Raw genomic sequence first — 18,155 nt, 5'->3', positions numbered from 1 at the left:
TATCCATGACCCTAGATTTGGGGACATTCGTTCCATTAAACATTGCAAGGAACAGCAGTGGAAAAGAATCAAGCAAAGTGGTAAAAAAGAAATTTTGCCCTTAAACAACAATCTACAATGTTTTTGACCGAGTTTGCGGAATTGGTAGAGTCAATTGTTCCCCAAGAACTTCAACTTTAAGGCAAGGTTGTTTAATTAAGATTAACCAATTACAGTGTCCTGTGGTTTCACCCCTGCTGTGACCCAGGCTTAGTTTATACATACTTTGTTTTTTATATACATACTTTGTTTTTTAGTACTTCAGTCTATTTTCAGTTTCAATCAAGTCAATATACATTTTATACTGTGCACAATCTGCCACTGTCAGCCACAAGGCTTCGAATCCCAATATTGTTTATATAAAAATGGAGAAAAGAAGTACAGGAGATATACATCTTTGTGTAAAACATTACCCTAAATTATTATCCAATACAACTTTTTGTAGGTCTGAGTATTGTCATATTGTGACAAACCATAATTATAGTAAACTCTAGAGGGCGGTAGATGTAGAGGATGGGATACATAAAATGGACATTGAGACAGAATGAGAATAAAGTCACAGAGTAAACTAATGTTGTTTAGTGTTTATTAATGGTTCTTGTTTTAATGTCAGCATACAGAACACGACAAGTATGGTATTTGACCATGCGACCCTGAAAGTATATGGAATATAATAAATATTTTTTACTTTTTCTTTTATAGAAACACCAGCAATTATATGCGATTAGTTGCGGTGAAAGAAGTGTCACACAGCTGTTTACTGTACTCGCTTGTTATTGCATATTGAATATATTGCTGTGTGCACTTTCACTGTGGAAATAATTACTCCCTTCTCTATTTACTTAGGACTTTGGTATGTCCGAATCTAGTGCATGCTGTTCTTTTTTTATGGCTGTTTGTACTTTTTTCATAATAATTTCTAAATGTTATTACTTAAAATAAAGGTTAAATACATTTTTAATTGTTCTACTGACTTTTCAGAGTATGTTAGTAACATTTTTTGGGGGATTAGAATGTCCAAAGAAAAACACCTTTGATATTAAATCGATTCCATATGAACCCATGTCCATGTAACCATATTTGGTGTCCATTTAAAGCAACATGGGAAAATATGTTGTGATCAACAGTTAATCTTTTTTAAAATTTCAAATTGGGAAATACTTCCTTAAAGCTCAGGTACAGGCATGAATTTTAAATATAATAACTGGTTAATTGTACATAAATCAAAAATTGTAACAGAAATCAAGACAAAAAAACATAAATTTCCCTTAAAATGGTCAAATACAAAATTTGGCAAAATTTTTCTATAAAAACCAGGAACACTTTTTTCAGTAGTTATGTAGAAAACCTATTGTAATAACATGTCTGGTGACTCCCTAGAAGGTGAAAAAAGATGATGTATTTACAGTGGATAATTTTTGCTATAGCATAAAAATAAAGTTCTGAAGTTGAATAAAAATACTAGAAATGTAAAATTCAAGTTATATTTAGTCATCTGATAACATTTTTTACCACACTGTTTATTTTTTATAGTTTCTCTATTTACAACATTTGTGTACAATACAAGAGATTTTACTGTGTAATTTGAACTATCCTCCCACTGATAAGAAAGTGCTTATTTTCAACAAGCTCCTGTAACACAAATAAAATACCCAAAATTATGAAACATAGAGGAACTATAGATTGATAATTATTGGAATAGAAATTTTTTGCCTGCACCTGGCCTTTAAAAATAAGGTGAAGACACAATGGAAGAGGTCATGGGAATCAATAATGAAAGTACTGAATCAATTTATGTGCTCTAAGTATGGTGTCAAAGCTTCAGTTTCTGGCTGCTGCAAGCAGAACAACCAGTTTTGATAAGCATGTGAATACATTAACCCTAATTTTCTATTCTATTGACAGTTGCTGACCATCTGAGATACTTTTCAGAATAATAAACTGAAATCTAGGGACAGGGTCCTTGTAGAGGTTTTGGTAGTTTGTTTCTACTATCGTCTCTGTTTTCATAGTATGATCAATGCAAAATGACTAAACTAAAGAAAACATGTTTTTTGATTGAATATTCACAAGTTAAAACAAAAGATAATTTCTTTTTACATAAATTTAAACAAACATTAGTTTTTAATTTGAGTTGTTTAAAATTACTTTTGTCATAAAAATGTGATCTTTTGCACATGGTAGCATACACTTTCTCAACACTCAATATTATTTAACTAATCACAATATGAATATATACAAATTACTTGTTAAGTTTATATACCGTTTGACATTTAATTGATAACATTTTTGTTCCTTAATATCTACGGTATAATGTCATTTTTTATTTTTTTATTTTAAGGGGCCAGACAAACAAAGTTGTGCACATTGCCGAGGCCAAAGGTGATGAGCCACAGATGAAAGAGAGTGCAGATGAAGTATTTAGCACACAGACAATTCAACCTAGTATGCTAGGCTCTACTTACCAGGATGAGAATGGAGATCCATGCAGCACAGTGTAAGAAGGAGGTAATAAGAATTGTTTAACCAAACAGTACAGAGTTAAAAACAGATAATTATGAAGATGAAAACATCATTTCGTTAATTGGGTTTCTTTCTTTCTTCTTTCACAATGAGTGGTAATAAAGGCAGTTAAGGGTGATTTTGAAGAAAAATATAGATACTGATAAAGATACACAGACAAAATAGTCAATAATCCATAATCATAATCAATTAATAGAGCCAACCTTGTGTATTTTCATGTATTAGTTTATATTTTTAGTTTCTATTACATATTTTAAGGCCATTCTTGTAAAATTCCTGGATAAGAAATTTAATGTTGTTCCTACTTGACTCATCAGTAAGAGAACACTAAAACTGTGTTAGGACTTGAATACTGTGGTATTGAAATCGGCCGCATGGTTTTTAAAGTTTGAATCCAACTGGTATGTATGGCCAACACAAAAAAATGTGTAGCTTTTGATGATCAATGTTTTTATGTACATAACTTTGTACACCTTTTTAAAGTAGTATTCATTGGTGCTATACTTGTTTTACTTGTATTTTAGCTGCGTCTGCAGATTTTATGTAAACAATAATATAGATTTTTATATGAATTATTACAGTATTGATCTTCATGTCTTTCCAATAATTAAGTGTCAAAGTTGCATTTTTGTAGATTAAGGGATGAGATTGGAACACTGTTCTGATATAACCATGGAGGTAAATTTTACTTCCATGATATAACGTTGTATCCATTTTAAAATGTTAATTAGCATTTTCAATCATTTGCATTTTAAGAATATGTAACAATAATGAGTAATTATTTAGTTGTGACAGGATCACCCGATTCTTTTTAAACTTGTATTATTGGGGCCTGATTGTTAGTATTTTTCATTCAAAATAAACAATGTACACAAACCTGGTATACAGTATCCACTGTTTACTGAACTATAAAGAAAAGAAATAAAATTTAATTGTCGGCTGAAGCTCAAACTTTCGTGGAATGTTCTTTTTAAAATTTCAAACTGATCTGAAATAACAGTACTGCAAGGACATGGGTCTGTATTTTTAAAAATCTTACAAATTCCCTATATTGTTTGTAACTGGATTTGCTATAAAAAGGACATCTTTTCAATGTACTTTATCAAAACAAGACATTTTGGTTGTCTGGTAAAATATTGAAAAAGTTATATTTACTGTATATAAATTGGATTAAATCAGTTGACCGGGTGTAGGGAAAGTTGACCATGGGTGTTATTAAGAACCTTTCTATTTAAATATGTCAAGCGATACCCAACGACGTCATTTTTATGATGTGCGCATGTGCAAGTTATTCATTTCAGTTGATTATACATGTACAAACTGTGAATTAACAATTTTTTAGTGGTTATTTTAAAGAAAGATTTTAATAATACAAGTTATTGATTGTCCTGTCACTATGACACCTTATTTTGTACTAAAAATAAAACGGTTTTATTTCATTAGTGATCATTTGTGGTTGGTTTTGTGTAATGATGTCATTATTATCCACATAGTCAAATGTTTGCGCCATTCAGTGACCTTTTAATATGAGGTCAAATTGAGATCATGATTGCGTGAATATGCTTTTAAAACTGTTTTTTGTATAGCAGCAGAAACTGGGCTTTAGAGTCTCCTTAATAATGTACCCCTTCTTGGATGGCAATATACTTCTTAATGCAAAGTTTTCTTCGTTTACAATTAATGTCCTGTATAATATTACACTAAGTTATGTTAGAATTGTAAATTTCTGTAGAATACTTTTTACACATACAATATTAAATGTGTTTGGGTAAATCTGTCTTAATTCTACGTAAAACTAGTACACTAAGAAAAAGTACTGAAATAAAGTGCAATAAATGTTTTGATTTGAGATTGTTTTCTTGTTCCATGAATGTGAATTTTTGTACCGACAACACTCTACATTGTACGGACTATGAATCAATAAAAACCTGTAAAATATGTTTGACTGCGATGTATACGACTATAGAGAAAACTTTTTTTTTTTTTTTTTTATATAAATTAGTTATATAATATTATAGTTATATAATATAAGTAATATATTTGTATTTCTGTTAAAGGAAATTTTCATACATAAAAAAAAAGACAGTTTCCTTTATTTTACGTTTGTTAGATTTTTTTTTATTGAATACAAAAATCAATGAAATACATGTTTCATGAAATACTAATAATTGTGTTAAAAGTATAGCACCTGAAATCAATAAAATCACAAACACAGCTCAGGCAACAAATTGTATGTACAAGAACAGGTGAAACGACAATGTAATAAAAGGCATTAACAAGGGACTCACAAACATTGTAAACATATTGCACTAGGGCCTATAGGCAATTTGGCTAGAACAAGTGTCAAAAGCAGCATATAACCCCAAGATATAATTGTCTTTTTAAAATACCAGCTGGTGATAGAATATTTTAAAGAAGACCTACAACATTAAACACAGGTGTATTCAAGGTTTTATATATTGGAATGTTTCTCAAATTAAGCATTTAAATAAACACTATTACATTATAAACTTATAAGTTAAAAATAAATATTATTATAAACTAAACATGTGGAAAAATATAGTAGAAAAGTATAGCAAACATGATATTATATTACCAGCCATGGGCATATAAAACAAACGCATGTATAAATTGTAAATAATAACTCATCTAAATTTAAACAGGCTTTGATTACAAGAAAATGTCATAACTACTACCAGGAGTTTTTCAGGTGACATTTGTATGTCTTTTTCTAACAGTGAGATTTGTGTTTGATCAAGCAAGGGGAAGATTGATGTATGCAAAGACAAAGTTACTCATGCACTCATTTTAAGCCATTTTTATGTTGAATCCTTCTAGAAGTTTGCATTCCGTTTTAACTAAAAATGCAGTTTGTACAATGAGAGGCCTAATGTAGGCTTATACCCTTTTTACATCTGCCTAAATTATTACAACTTGTAACAAGTTGTAACCAGGTTTGATCTCCCGACTTATTACATGTTTTCACACACATACATGAACCTTGTGAAATCTCAGGTGGAAAGAATAGTTGCGCGCTATTTGATTACTACGATTGGAAAGGAAGTCTATTAATTGCTGGCTGTGCAAGTTGTTGAAAATAACTATTTTTTATCTAATACAAAATTGAGGTAGGCTAGGCCTTAATATTTGTATTAGATTTTTTTTTTATAAATAGTTTATAATTCCAGAAAAAGGGAAAATTGAATTCCTTGAATTTTGGGTCACCAACAGGTTCAATAACTTTGATTAGATTCCTGGTACAATAAATTTGATTTGAAACTTGCCAAACAGATGTGAAGACATTCAATATAATCCAAATTGAGGAAGTGGTTTTTATTCAAAAACCCTAAGGGTTAGAAGTCAGATGAATTTATGTTGTAAACACTTGGTTGTATTTTGATGTACTTAAGAAACAGGAGGCTATCTGAAATATTCTTATCTCCAACTGAAAATGTTCAGACTTGCTGCATTGGGTACTGTATCAATATTGTCTGGGTCAGTAAAACTAATGCAGTATATATTATCTAATATGCAGGCACTCAGTTCCAATATGGCGGCCAACATTCAAATGGCCACCATCCAAATATATATGTTTTTATGGCAAGTAGTAATTTGGATTCAGAGACAGGAAGACGCAAAGTGGAGTAAATAAGTAGGAGAGAATTTTCCTAAGTTGCCAAAACTAAAGTGGCTGCAAAAGCAATTCACATTACAGGGCTATAATGAACCAATTATACAACTGTTATTTTCAAGATTGTGTCTAAAACCTACATATATCATAAAACCATTAATTTTTTTCATTTACCAATGTCGGTACTTATTTCATTTATATAATGAAAATATAGAAATATAATTTTAAATAAATTTGATATAGAAGCTGATGTTAGTTATGTTATTATACTGCAATTTTTATCCTCAATTATATACTTATATACTCTAGGTTTATTGTTTATTTTTTTGTTTTGTTTGTGGGTCCCTGCGAGACAAGTTTAAACTTCTAGAAGGGATCCATGATAATATGACTTCCAATTACTGCTTTATCTATGTTCACTTTAATATCCTTTTTTTTATTTTGTGTATGTTCATTCATTATTATCTGAATAAATGTTATCTGAATCTGAATTTTAGTAGACAAGTGGAGATCTGTGGAAGTCGCCTATTCAAAATCTTTATGTGTCTTTGAACAATATATCTTTAACGGTTTATTTATCATTTTTGCATGTTTATCTGTATATCTTTCACCTAGTAGAACATTTACAAAGAGATGTGCAAGGAAGATTTGCCTTGATATAGACATATGGGTAGCGTATGGAGTAGAAAATTTGGCCATCAACTTTATTCTTGGCGTCAACAAATTCAGGTGATCTCAAAGAATTTGTTAATACTTTGGAATCTGTTTCTCTTCCAAAAGGTCTGCTTGTTATGATATAGAGGAAATCGGCTTATTATTATGTTTAACATTAGAGGACAGTTTCATGCCGATGCAGAGAATGTTTTACAAAAATGTTGTCAGAAACAACAGTCGTCTGTGGTGGTTTGCAGTCTGCACTATGGGCTGGGGTTGGGCTGCCTTATACAAGCTTCGCTTTTTTGGTATGTTGCCCCTCTTATTTTAATCATATTTACTGTTAATTTTTATATTCTATGAAAGAGAAGAAGAGAAATAAATGTTACTTTGATTGATTGATTGATTTGACTTTTAGTCCAAATTGAGAAAAATTGGAACTGGATTTGGGCTATAGTCAGGACACTAATATTACCTTTCAGAAAACCATTGAATGCAAAAGTTATAAATTTAAAACCTGGCCAGAAAGTGTGTTCAGCATGTCATTACAGGTTCATGAATGGTGGTTGTTTCTAATAACTCAGATTAGAAGGGATAGTCAAGGAAGAATTGTATCTATCAATGTTGAGCCAATAACAGTAGAAGAGTTGCGAAAGTCGGAAAAGGCAATCTTTAAGTATTTGCAGAAACGAGCGTTAAAAGAAGAGTTATCTTGAGAAAAATCTAGAAATTCGAAAGAAAAGTTACTTTGAGAAAAGTTTTGGCCAGTGAACGGTAGAGTCAGTGTAAAAGCTGTAGTCAGAAGATTTTTAAAGTGCAGAAAGTTGCAAGCTCTTGTGGCAAGTCAAAAGATGCCAATTGATCTGTGACTCCGGCTAAACCGCCATTTACTTATGTTGGAGTCGATTGTTTCGGACCTTTTGTGGTAAAGAGAGGTAGATCAGAAGTCAAAAGGTATGGTGTAATTTTTATTTTCTTTCTATTAAAGCCGTCAATTTGGAAGTTGCACAATCGTTGAACACCAACTCGTTTATAAAGGTGATTCATCGCAAGAAGAGGGATGCCGGAAGAAATTCGCTCTGACAATGGTGCCAATTTCGAAGGGTGAGAAAGAGTTACGAACAACAATTGCAGAGTGGAATCAAGACACCATTCATGATTTCTTGTTACATTCTTACGTTACATCAAGTGGAGATTCAACCCTCCAGCTGGCTCACACCACAGAGATGTATGGAAAGATGTATAAGGACTGTAAGAAAGGTGAACCAGAGTTCGCCTGCTAAAATTACTCAGAATGATAGATACTGTAATCAAAGATGGCGTCAAGTACAATACATACAAGACGTTGGATCAAAGAATATTTACCATCTCTACAAGAACGTCAAAAAATGGAACAAAACTAAGCGTAATATACAAGTTAACGATATCGTGCTGGTGCTCGATGAGAACATGCCCAGAAGTAATTGGCCACTTGGTAGCATTATCGAAGCGTATGCAAATTTAAATGATGAACTTTTGTGCGATCTGTGAAGTTGAATCATCAACACTTATACGACCAATCGATAGATAGTACTGCTCGAGATTTCCGATGATGTTTCAAAATTATGTTTATGTATTAATTTTAATAGTTTAATAATTTTATAAATTGATTCAAACCCATTTTGTAATTTGTTTAAGTGTAAATGCTATATAATATTCCGCATTTAGGGGCCAGAATGTTGTGTTTCCTTCTTGTTTCCATGGTTACTATCATCTCGAAGGTCTTTTTGTTCCATATTCATGAAAGGGGACTATCTTTAGTCCTGGACTATCCTTAATCCTGGACTATCTTTGATATGGTATTCATGAAACCTGGACTAACTAGTCCTGGATTAAGCCCTGGAAAATTACAGCAGCTAGGTGGTCCATGATGTTTCCTTCTAAATTATGCAAGTGTAATGTTCTAATAGAATAGCGTATACTGCGTCCCTTCTATAGCAAACGTAAAAATGAATATAATTTCATTTCGCGCACTATGGATGGCAAAAGAAGGACCATGAATTGGAGCAGGGAGGAACAAATGAACCTATTTATGTTGATTAAAGAGAAGGCAGATATTATTGAGAGTAAAAAGACCGATTATAAGACAAACGACGCCAAAACATCGGCATAGAAATACGTGAAACATATCCATGACCCTAGATTTGGGGACATTCGTTCCATTAAACATTGCAAGGAACAGCAGTGGAAAAGAATCAAGCAAAGTGGTAAAAAAGAAATTTTGCCCTTAAACAACAATCTACAATGTTTTTGACCGAGTTTGCGGAATTGGTAGAGTCAATTGTTCCCCAAGAACTTCAACTTTAAGGCAAGGTTGTTTAATTAAGATTAACCAATTACAGTGTCCTGTGGTTTCACCCCTGCTGTGACCCAGGCTTAGTTTATACATACTTTGTTTTTTATATACATACTTTGTTTTTTAGTACTTCAGTCTATTTTCAGTTTCAATCAAGTCAATATACATTTTATACTGTGCACAATCTGCCACTGTCAGCCACAAGGCTTCGAATCCCAATATTGTTTATATAAAAATGGAGAAAAGAAGTACAGGAGATATACATCTTTGTGTAAAACATTACCCTAAATTATTATCCAATACAACTTTTTGTAGGTCTGAGTATTGTCATATTGTGACAAACCATAATTATAGTAAACTCTAGAGGGCGGTAGATGTAGAGGATGGGATACATAAAATGGACATTGAGACAGAATGAGAATAAAGTCACAGAGTAAACTAATGTTGTTTAGTGTTTATTAATGGTTCTTGTTTTAATGTCAGCATACAGAACACGACAAGTATGGTATTTGACCATGCGACCCTGAAAGTATATGGAATATAATAAATATTTTTTACTTTTTCTTTTATAGAAACACCAGCAATTATATGCGATTAGTTGCGGTGAAAGAAGTGTCACACAGCTGTTTACTGTACTCGCTTGTTATTGCATATTGAATATATTGCTGTGTGCACTTTCACTGTGGAAATAATTACTCCCTTCTCTATTTACTTAGGACTTTGGTATGTCCGAATCTATCCCCCCCCCACCCCCTCCTCCCCGGGGTCATCAATTTGACATATGTATTGATGACCATGTTTACCAACGTTGTATAATTATCAGAATCAGACCACTTTCTATTTTTAAATTGTGTTACCCAGTGAATTCTGATTAGATAATTATGATGCTGATGATAATATGCAAAATAGTTAACTACCCCCTTTAAATAGCAGCTACACCCAAAGATTGTTAGTTGTTGTGTGGTTCTTCTGCTGCTTTCTCCCACCAACTCACTCCATCCTTATTTGTGGAAGTTACTTGGCTTCTTATAGTGCAATTCTGGGTAAGACTACATTTTTGTTCTTTAATGTTCACCACCTCCTAAATTGTCCAAACTCATATATATTTTATGTTACTTTATTTGGTTATCGTTGTGTAAATAAATTGTATATACTGTAACTCCAGTTCTTACTTCTTTCTGTATATGTGTTATTGAGCCGTGCATGTGACAGAAGCAATTATCTATCTAGTCCAAAACATAAAATTTAAATAAATATAACTTTAATTTTAGTAAATGATGCGCGTGTAAACAGGTAAATAGCATGCTTGATTATTTATTTAGCTTGTATAAATTAATTAGTTGTATATTTGAAGGCCATATACATTTTGATTTTTCATGTTTGATTTTGATAACATAATGGGTATCGCAATTTCACCTATGCTACACTGTATATACACTGTATTCTACATACTTATGCGTATATGCATCAGGCTATAGGCTCAGAGGATGGATCAACTGTTTGCATTCGTAACGTAAGTGCATGTTTCGTTTATTTCATACGAACCAATCATTAAAATGAATTGGTAGTATAGCTAATAATGAAATTTTATTTTGCTGTACAGTTTCATGTTCTGTGACTTGCTAGCTTTTATTATTTATTTTGTCATCATATTCGCTCTATGCCGCAATAAGTGTTTGTTACTTTGTAATAGTTTAATATTATAATGATATCATTATGGCTTCCCAACAGATTTGTTTTCAATTGATAATTACTTCTGGTTTTGTCTCTTTCATTTCTTTTAATTTAATAATCATTTATGACAACCATATTTTAATGTTATAACCTTCTCAGAAAAGGGTCAAATCTGTAAGAAATAATGCTTAACTTTAATTTTAAATTAATGACATAAATATTCATTTATAAAATAAAAGAAAAACGTAATATGCCTATTTCCAAAAGTGTCATGTATTTGTCAACAGATTTGTTTATATCGTTCGCGTGGCAAAAATTGGACCTCTATTACTGCGGAATTGTTCATAAAGATTGGCAACAAAGAACTATTATTCAAATAAAATCAATGAGCAACAAAATCGATCGACAAGATTAAGCATTGGAACATTGAAGCCCTAAAGAACTTTCTTAGGCAACGGAAATTGAAAGTTTCAGATAGAAAAGAGAGTTGGTAGCCCTTGTGTATGCAGCTCTGTCTGCACCTGAATGAAAAATCAAAGCAAAAGAGGTATGCTGCAGATCTACTGAAAACACCACATAGTGTTTTACCAGATCCTCAAAGTTTGTTAAATTGGTAACCAGAAGTGTTTTCGGTGACTAAATTTCCTCTCAACTATGTCTACAGACATCGACAAATACCATGCAAATATCTACAATGTAGACGACCTTGGTAAGTGGCTAATGTCGCCCTACAAAGACAAGAAAGCCTACAGTTACTTTGCATCTGGCTGGAGGAAGGTTTAACATCACCCAATTGATGAAGGCAATAGATTTTGCTTTCTTAAGTTAAAGTGTACCCCATCTCAACGAGTGAGAGAACACTTGACTGCGAGTAGAGATAGAAAAAGAGGGAAAAAAAGGCCTATCATTGAACTATTGATTTAAACAATGTTTATTGCAAATTTTGTGGAGCAGAATTTGGATTAGAGAACAAATGATAAACAACATTTGAAATGGGCTTCTGTCATTCGTGCCATAATTAGAACTAAACTGGAGAAAGAAATTAAACAAACTTTATTGCCATTTACACCTGCTCGACACAATCTCAAGTTCAGTAAGAGGTGTGTTAAAAGAATAAGAAACAGATTTCGAAAAGAAAATATTTGGCCATCAAATTTATTCTTGGCTTCAACAAATTCAGAGGTTAATGCTTTGGAATCTGCTTCTCTTCCAAAAGGTTTACTTGTTATTATAATATAGAGGAAATCAGCTCAACATTATGTTTAACATTAGTGGACAGTTTCATGCCCATAGAGAATTTTTTACAAAACTTTTGTCAGAAACAACAGTCATCTGTGGTGGTTTGCAGTCTGCACTACTACATGACTTTCAGTCCAAATTGTAGTGCTAGAACGAAAACTTTTCAAATTTCTTTTGTTTTATGTAAAAGTTTACTTTACTTTATAAAAATTTCGCCATTGTCATGTAGCGTACTGTAGCAGGGCCTACTAGGATACACATTCAGTGGGGTTTATATTTACCAACTATGCCTAGGTATAATAATAATATATATTACTGAATGTGTATCCTAGAAGGCCCTGCTACAGTACGCTACATGACAATGGCGAAACATAACCATTTATAAAGTAATAACTACTACTACTAGGATTTTGTCTCCTTTGCAGGTGATGAAGCCCCAAAAAAATGGGGTAACATCAGGGACGCCTTCATGAACAGTAAGCGTAAAAAACAAAAAAGTGGCGATGAGGCCAAACAAACAAAAGCATACAAGTATGCTAACATTCTTGAGTTTTTGGACCCTTTTCAAATCTAGGGAGTAAGTTGAAATGTGTTTTCTTTCTGTAACTTTAAGTTAAATGAATAACTTAAAAAAAAACAATTATCGTAATAACAAAATATTCACATGCTGAAGTATATCAATTATCATGAAATACAATATTCTTTAATTCACTGTTTTTTTTTATCACATTTTACTGTATTCAACGTATTTAATTCATGTACAGGAAATTTATTTTAGAAACAATAAGTTGTACACCACATGGACAGAAAAATTGATTTTCTATGTACACTGATTGATTTAATTGTTTATATTACTAGACTGTAACCTACTGTACATACTGAAAGACAATTCTGTACATAAATGCAAACTATCATCAGTCTACTTTGGATTTACATATTTTACTAATGTATACTTTCATTATCAATTTATATAGAACATCCTCTAATCTTAATGAAGATGAAACTACACCATCCAGCAGCAGCAGTAAAAGACCAACGAAAACAGATGCTGTTGATCACGCCATAGTGGAGCTAATTGCAAAAAAGCAAAAAAACAGGAAAGAGCGATGTAGATGTATTTTTTTTGTGCTATGGCAGAGACGACAAAAACATTTCCTAAGCGACAGCAAATTGAAGTGAAACTTAAAATTCAACAATTTATCTCAGAAATCGAAATTCAGTTACTTGATGAAGAATGAACTACGTCCCTTAATTATTAAAAAATTAATTCCAATAAAATCGATACATTTAACAACAATGAGCAACGTATCGATCGACGAGATTAAGCATTTTAACGTGGAAGCCCTAAAGGACTTTCTTAGGCAACAGAAATTGAAAGTTTCTGGTAGAAAAGAAGAGTTGATAGCCCTTGTGTATGCAGCTTTGTCTGCACCTGGACAGGCACAAGCGCCCAACACCTTGACCCAGAATGAAAAATCAAGAGGTATGCATATCTACTTGAAAACACCACATAGTGTTTTACCAGATCCTCAAAGTTTGTTAAATTGGTAACCAGAATGTCTTCGGCTGGAGGAATGTCTAATATGTATGTGGTGGTTTGCAGTCTCAATACTACATGACTTTTAGTCCAAATTGAGAAAATTTGGAACTGGATTTTGGCTATAGTCAGGAAAATGAATGAAAATATCATATAGTACACTAATATTACTTTTCAAAAAACCATTGGTGGCCAGCATGAGTTATAATTATTCTGGATAATGGAAGCAGTAGAGCAATTGGTAATTTATTTTGTTAATTGCAGGATAAAATTAAACACAGAAGAAAGTTTTGCCCGGTGTTTCTAGAAGAAAGTCATAATTTCTGTATAGGCTGAAGCTGGAGGATGGATCATCTGTGCAAGTTTGCAAGTCATTCTTTGCCTCGACCCTTGGACTCTCTCAGAGGACAGTTGCATCCTGGCGAAGCAGCAACGATGGCCCAAAACTTGGTAACCCTCATTGACCTCGTAAATGCAAGTATTGGAACAACATTAACCTCCTCGACAACTACTTTTTGACATCCCAAATTATTTAATGACCAGATTCGAAATACAAAATCTAATTATTTAGTTAAATCATATTTCTATCCTCGATTAATTGATTGACAGATCGAATAAATAATCATGATTGCAGAGCGCCCTCGCAATCATCTTTTGACAGCGTGAGCATCTCATCCTCTTCAGCTCATGCTATCAACAGATTACCACGCTAAGTAAAATAATTTTAACTTTAACATTTTACCAGTCCATTTATCCTCCTACACTGGCTTTGTGTCCCCACACAATATACTTTGACTGGAATTTATCTCACACCTTATCTTACCCCCATTTTTTAAATGGTTTGAGCGACAGCCTCGCATTCCATCACGGCTTTGGCAATTCCTCCGGCTCCATACTTGGACCACATCGGCCTTTGGCTGACTTCCGAATCAGCCATTACTATGATAATACTGTTCTTTGGGGTGCCCAGCCTAAAGATAAACGATAAACTAATTTTGTAAATCGATTGGCCACATTAAAGCCAGATATTTTGATAATCGACCTCAGATCGAATGACCTCGCTGATTCGGATGCAAACTATCTTCTTTAACATGGTTGCAGCACACCCCTCCCCCACCCCTGCAACTTGATGATATCCATCGACACACATTCAAAGATTTTCGAAGACACACAAAGATTTTCTTACAGATACACCATGTCAGGACGGAAAAGACAGCACCAAAAAAGAAACAAAACTACAACCGTGCCACCTGAACTTGACATAAAATAAAGAATTAAAGGACATGAAGCACATCGTCAAAACCCTGGTAACTTCCGTGGCCGAGATTAAAGCCGATAAGCCAAACAATCACGACAAACCTACCGGCACCTCTCTTTCAAAAATCCCCCAGCCAAATCCATTACACAGGGACACCATCCTGCCAGTCGACAATGCCGAGGTCAACAGTCCATCCACCTCGTCAATGTTTGCGTTTGAGGACCAAGACAAGCTATATTTTCCTTTGAAATTAGCCGAGGGAGCGCAATCACAAATCCTTCGGAGTTTCCCAGAAATTTTATTGCCATTTACACCCGCTCGACACAATCTCAAGTTCAGTTAGAGGTGTGTTAAAAGAATACGAAACAAATTTCGAAAAGAAATTATTTGGCCATCAACTTTATTCTTGGCTTCAACAAATTCAGAGGTGATCTTAAGGAATTTCATATGCTTTGGAATCTGCTTCTCTTCCAAAAGGTCTACTTATTATGATATAGAGGAAATCGGCTCAATATTATGTTTAACATTAGTGGACAGTTGAATGCACATAGAGAATTTTTTTACAAAACCTTTGTCACTTTGCGATCCTTTTGGTCAAAATTCAAGAGTTGCTCACCGCTTCTCTCTGTGATCCTTTTGACCGAAATTAAAGAGTTGTTCACCGCTTTCCTCTGTGATCCTTTTGGCTGAAATTAAAGAATTGCTTGAATAGATTGGAAAATGGTTATGTTAATGGTTATTATGAAGGCGACTTCAACAATTTTTAGAAGGCTATATGGCAATCATCTCTACCAATTTTGTTCTAAAAGAACACCACCAGAAGGGAAACAAGCAATGTATCAAAACAGGTTTGAGTTTATTTTCTTTTGAATTCATTCCATGATTTGTTCACCGCTTCCCGTGCTCTGCGATCCTTATGGTCGCAATTCAAGGGTTGCTCACCGCTTCCCTCTGTGATCGTTTTGGCTGAAATTCAAGAGTTGTTCACCGCTTTCCTCTACGATCCTTTTGGCTGAAATTCAAGAGTTGCTCACCGCTTCCCTCTGTGATCCTATTGGTCAAAATTCAAGATTTGCTCACCCCTTTCCTCTATGATTCATTTGGCCGAAATTCAAGAGTTGTTTACCACTTGCCTCTGCGATCCTATTGGCCAAAATGTTAAGAGTTGCTCACCGCTTCCCTCTAGGATTCATTTGGCCGAAATTCAAGAGTTGATCACCGCTTCCCTCTAGGATTCATTTGGCCGAAATTCAAGAGTTGCTCACCGCTTTCCTCTGCGATCCTTTTCGGCGAAATTCAAGAGTTGCTCACCGCTTCCATCTACAATCTTTTTGGCTGAAATTCAAGAGTTGCTCACCACTTCCCTCTAAGATCTTTTTGGCCGAAATTCAAAATTGCTCCCCACTTTGCTCTACGATCCTTTTGGCCGAAATTCCAACGTACCATACAAAGATGAATTGATGTCGCTAGGGGTGGATTGGTTGTGTTTTCCATGAAATAAGGGTAGGGTGGGTAATTTGATAATTTTTGAAAATGACGAAATTGGATTCTTAAGATTTTGTGAAAAGGCTGAAGTGGTGTATTACTGTTAACATCAGAGGTATGCACTCAGTTTGCATTTTTGAGTAACATAAAAATGCCAAGTGTCTTGTTACAGCTATTCCAAATTATAATGACTACAATGATTTAATGTCTGAAATAGTTTGCAGTATAAAAATGACAAGAATCTTTTAAACTATGTCACCACAAAAAGAACCATGGGTTAGAAGCCGAGTGGCACTTCTTTGCCACCAGTCATGGCAAAGCCCATGTGATGGAATTGGTAAAAAGCAACAGAAAATATATAATTGACAATTCAAATTAGGTGTAATTATATAAACTGTTAATAATATAACATATTATTATCTAATTACTATTAGGTGTTAACAACCTAAAATCAACAATCTGTAGAATTCTCGTAATAGGAAATTTTTAAAACAAAGTTCAGCTTCTTGAGGTAGGGGAGACATTTGAATTATTTAAACCTTTAAACCTTTCATGAGAAAAGCTAAACAATTGACAAATGGCTACCTGAGGTGCATGTGGATTCATTGTTAAAATTAAAAGCTTGCGTTTAAACTTGAATTGGAATGTGAAAAGCGACAAGCTGACCGTAAGCGTTTGAATGCCGAGATTCGAATGAAGGAATCGGAGTAGTACCAGTCTACAAATTACTCAAAGAACATTCTGTTAATACAGATACTGTATTTTGGTTGTAGTTTTGCCACATGTTACAGTTCATAGTACAGTCACTCTTTTACTAATCCCAATTCAATTTAAACGTAACATCTAATGTCCATAAATAATAAAAAAAACCTATTAAAATTCCAATTCTCATTTATTTTATTTTCTCAGCTTGCTCCCATGGATACAACTTAGATTTGTATCCACAATATGCATCACTAAATATGCAGATGAGCAATCAAATGCTGGTTTAAAACGTATTAAGGACATGCTATCATACATGACGCAGGAACACTTCATGTCGCATTGCAGGTTATTTTTGTACAACAAGAATATAAACAAGCAGGACAGTTAATTAGGTGAAATATTTGCTATATTGTGAAATCACAGTTCAATTATATATGTTAGGAGATATAGTTATACTATTATATTATTATCACTTTACCATAGTATTGTACTGTATACATATATATTAGCCTTATAGGCTCAGCTATATTTGTAAGTCTTGAATTGCTTTATGTATTTTGATTGTGTGTTACCACCATCTTATACTTTGATAATTATTTTATATTATTAATTAATCTTTATTTTTATAATCATTTTAATTGATTTTGTTATTTTTTGCTTTTCTGTTTAAAGAATAAAACGTAGATTAGTTTATAAACTTATCCTTTGTATTGCCTATCTTCTGTTTGTGCCTTGCATGTAACAGAAATTAGGGGGGTCATCCGGGAAGAACTTTAAATTTAACTTTAACTTAAATCGATAGGTTTATAGTTTTATATCTAGTTAAATTTTTATTATTTTTTAAATATTTGTTTGTGAAATTAGTAACTGTTACAATGGTCTTTGAACCAGAAACATGTTTTGCCGACCCTACACAAGAGGTATTTAATAGTTTGAAAAAAGATGATTTACTTAAACTAGCTACGCACCTAGGTCTAAAGGACGTTGATTCCTCTATGCGAAAGAATGACATTAAGAGTCGTTTATTAACTTATATTAACAAAATATGAAAGAAATTGAAATTCAAAGAATGGAA

Source organism: Antedon bifida, chromosome 9, assembly GCF_963402885.1.
Source record: "Antedon bifida chromosome 9, ecAntBifi1.1, whole genome shotgun sequence".
Taxonomy (NCBI): Eukaryota; Metazoa; Echinodermata; class Crinoidea; order Comatulida; family Antedonidae; genus Antedon; species Antedon bifida.
This window is presented reverse-complemented; position numbering follows the sequence as displayed.